The sequence below is a fragment of the Amblyomma americanum genome, unplaced genomic scaffold (assembly GCF_052857255.1).
Source record: "Amblyomma americanum isolate KBUSLIRL-KWMA unplaced genomic scaffold, ASM5285725v1 scaffold_175, whole genome shotgun sequence".
Lineage (NCBI taxonomy): Eukaryota > Metazoa > Arthropoda > Arachnida > Ixodida > Ixodidae > Amblyomma > Amblyomma americanum.
Genome location: NW_027526647.1, coordinates 115,344 through 119,713, shown reverse-complemented (window position 1 = coordinate 119,713; position 4,370 = coordinate 115,344). Strand labels below are relative to the sequence as shown.

Sequence of the window (4,370 nt, the reverse complement as noted above, 5' to 3'; positions counted from 1 at the left end):
GCTTCAGTATACGTCTTTTAGTGAGAGCAACATAACCAAATACAAAAAATGCAGTTCCAATTTATTTTTTGTTTAAAAGTATAGGAATAAATTTGTATTTCTTTCATTTCAGGAAGTCGCTGTGACCAATTGACATACCCATTGTCAAGTAAAGGTTCAGGCAATACAACTGTGGATCCATCATGCAGCGATACAGCGCCACTGCTACCCATACAGCCAATCTCATCCACTGTCCAGCTGCAGAAGCAGCATGAAGACAGTCAAACAAGCACAGGAAGACGAGCAAACCTTGCCGTGAGAAACCCACCAGCACTTGTTGAAGCTGCTGAGAAGGTCATTGCAGCAGGAGTGCTCTCAGCAGAAGAAATGTACAGCTGCCTCCAACATACACAAACACAGAAATTGACATGATAAATAATTTAACAAAAGCCCAAGCAAATTCTCCAGACTGGTTGGTATACAGAAAAGGAATGGTAACAGCATCAATTGCATATTCTGTTTATACACGAGTGCATACACTCAGAACAAGGATGGACCCACATGATGTGCGACCTCTGCTGAAAGTTGTGTTGAAAGAAAACTCGGTGCAGATACCTGCAATGTTGAGGCACTCTTCTAGAAGAAACAGCAAAGATGGCTTATTTAGCTGCAAGTCAGCATGAAGATGTGAAAGTTGAAAAGTGCGGACTTTTAATTTCAGACCAGCATCCATGCATTGGCGCCAGTCCAGATGGGGTAGTCACATGGGTAGTCACAGATGGGGTAGTCACAGAGTTCTTGAAGTGAAGCGCCCGATGAGTTTAGACAAATTCAAGGCAAAAGAAATAACAAGTGAAGGCATAAGCTTGTCTCTGAAGAAGACCAGCAGGTATTTCTGTCAAGTGCAGGTCCAGATGGGTTTGGCAGGGGTGTCTAGTGCAGATGTTTTTGTGTTTCAAGACAGGGAAAACTACTTGTTGTTCCCTGTAGAGTTCAACGCTTCTTTCTTCAATGATGTTGTGGAGAGGGCTATCTACTTTTTCAAGCCATATGTGTTGCCTTCCCTTGTCTCTCAATGAACACTGGTGTCCACCATTATTTCATTTTTACTGTGCCCATGGCTGGCAGTAAAAAATGTGTTTACTTTAGAGCATTTCGAACTTTGCTGTTACTGACACTATGAAAATGCAACTTGCGTACTTAATGTCATGCTGTTTGCTGCGTAATTACTGATATACAGGAATGCCCTGTGATTCCAAAGGGGGAACACATTTGGAAGGACCGGCACAAGGAAGAAAAAAGCGTGTACAGAATGAAAACACTAAACAATTACAGAAAAACATTTTGGTCAAGAGAAGCAAGGCACCTCAAGCACATATGTAACGGAAGTAACAAAAGTAAGGCATATGATGCGTAATGGCAAGGATGACAGCTCAGTACCTGCTCTGAAAAATGATCAGATAATCATCCATGATGATGAGGCTAAAGTTGAAATGTTTAGCCGTTATTTTTCATCTGTGTTTTTGCCACCTAGTTCACGTTCTGTCTGTTTTGCATTACCTCTTGAAATAGATTGCATGCCGGAAGTTACTTTTTGTGTTGACGGTGTGCGTAAATTATTGAAGGATTTGAATCAGGCTAAGGCTTTTGGCCCTGATGACATTCCTGCCGCAATTTTAAGGAATTGTGCGGATACATTATGTCTGTATTTCACCCGGCTGTTCCAGAAGTCTCTTAATGAAACCGACTTGCCTGCTGATTGGAAGGTAGCGCGTGTCGTGCCCATACATAAGAGTGGTATGCGAAACTCCGTTCAGAACTACAGACCCATTTCCTTAACCAGCATAACCTGTAAAATTATGGAGCATGTAATATATAGTTGCGTTATGGCTCATCTCACCAAACACAATCTCCTATGCACTAGTCAACATGGTTTCAGGCGTGGATTTTCCTGCAGTACGCAGCTGGTGGAGTTCGTTCATGATTTGGCATCGGCAATCGATAAGCAACAAATTGTGGACTGCGTTTTCTTGGATTTCCGCAAGGCATTTGATGTTGTCGCGCACAGTCTTCTTCTCTCCAAATTGAAAGCGTATAACCTGGATTGTAAAGTAATTGCGTGGATTGCAGAATATCTGTCGTTACGAAGGCAGGCTGTTGTTCTGAACGGTATTTCTTCACAGTATGCACCAGTTACGTCGGGAGTTCCCCAAGGCTCAGTATTGGGACCACTTTTGTTTTTGCTGTATATTAATGATATTTCAGTTGGCATACAGTCTTCATTCAGGATGTTTGCCGATGATTGTGTTGTTTACAGAGTAGTAAATTCCACTTCTGATTCACAAATCCTGCAAACTGATTTAGATACTGTGGCAGACTGGTGTGTACGTTGGGACATGTCTTTAAATATAAACAAAACTGTTCACGTCACCTTCACAAGAAAACGTGCTAATCATCCGTATAGGTATAGAATTAATGATTTTACTCTCAACATAAGCAAGTCATTTAAATATCTAGGCGTCTTTTTTACATCGGACTTACGATGGAATAAGCACAATAATTATATTGCGAATAAGGCAGCGTCACGTTTAGGTTTTCTACGGCGGAATTTTAGCCATTTACCAAGTAACTTAAAAACACAGCTGTATTTCAGTTATGTACGCTCCATACTTGAATATGGATGTGTTTGCTGGGACCCACACACATCTGAGTGTGTAGGAAAATTAGAGAAAATTCAGAATAGGGCAGTTAGATTTGTTCTTGGTAATTATAATTGGCAAGTTAGTATGACAGAAAGCAAACGAAAACTTAACTGGCAAGAGTTTAAGGACCGTAGAAGGTACATCAGATTGAAATTTTTCTATGAGATTTATTATTCAAAAACTGGCATAAACCGCGAACAATATATCCAGGCACCTCATTATATATCAAAGCGACTGGACCACTGCTTGAAGGTCAGAGAATTTTCTTGCAAGGGTGACGTCTTGCGTTATTCTTTTTTTGTTAGAACTGTTCGGGACTGGAACAGTTTGCCATCGAGCATTGTATGTATTACATCTAACGAAGCATTTTTCCATGCACTGCAATAATTGCTTTATACCTACAAATGAAGTCTGTACCCCCCTGCTGTAATGCCCTGCGGGGCGATGCAGGTAACTAATAAATAAAGAACATAAAGAAGCAAATGCAATGTACAACTTACTTAAAAGAATATTGCAAAAATGCTTACCACTTGGTTCAAGCAAACATATAAAGGAGCCGTAGGAAAGAATCTAAGAAGAAACTGTACTGAAACATTATGTCCATGCACTTTGGTAGCCCTTTATTGTACCAAAAACTTGTCGCTGCTGAAGATGGGCTTGGAGAGATTCACAATTCCCGCAATGACTTGTATAATGTCATCAATGTAAGCAAAAAGCTCGGTGCTCAAGTTCCCCGTCAATATCTTAAACACTTTCATTCGCTGGATTGCACGCTCCACATGAACGCGAGCGGCTGCGATACTTTGATTTTTTTCAGCTTCATTTTTTGTAAGTTGCTTTCTCTTGCATAGGAACGGGGGATCCACCATTGTTATTTGATGCTCAAGGCAAAGTTTGTCTATTAAGAACCCTTTATCCACCATGACACTGTCAATTGAAGGTAGAAACAATCCTAGTATCTTGCTTTCCTTCGTTATATGAGAGTCAGATGCCCGGCCACCATAAGCTTTGCTTACATAACTTATGTGACCTCCCGGTGTCTCACAGACTAAAACCTTGGCTGTGTACACACCCTTGTACCAGCTGTATGTCAACAGCTGGGACTCCATATCCTTTGGCCTCTGAATTGGGATCTACGTGCAGTCTAGCACAGCTCTCACACTCGAGTACTCCTTGAAGTACACCGTAAAGTTATCAACAACAGCTTCCTTGCTCGGCCAAAAAACTGCATTTTTCATTATTTCAGCCAAGATTATTACACTGGCCTTGAATATTTCTGATGCTGTGGTGCGATGAATGCCAAAAAGCACACCAAGCAATGCGAATGACATGTTGTGGTGAAGCTTGATGAGCGTTAACAACACCGCGTCTTCGTTTGATAAGCAAAACCGTTTTGCTTGCATGAGCATCCGGCTGTCAGTATAAACATCGCATATGTTATAGAACAGCTGGAAGCAGGGAATCCCAGTTAAGATGTTCAGATCTTTTTCTCCCTGAATGCTTACCGTGCTCAGCGGTTGTTTTCGTGCAGCATCGAGCGTGTTGGCTTGCACGCCAATCTCCTTCCTTACGGCTTGAAGCTCAGCAGAGATATCTGAAGCAGATAATGTAAATTATTTTCGCAGTCAACAAATGCAATAAATATATAAATAGCACAGCTGACAATGATACCTTGATTGCCACCTGGAC

The 4,370-nt window shown here is 41.3% G+C and overlaps 1 pseudogene; it reads right to left on the bottom strand.

Annotated features, from left to right (window-relative positions):
- Positions 1–3,301: 3,301 nt before the first annotated feature.
- LOC144112476 (uncharacterized) lies at positions 3,302–4,132 on the bottom strand (annotated as a pseudogene).
- Positions 4,133–4,370: the final 238 nt, after the last annotated feature.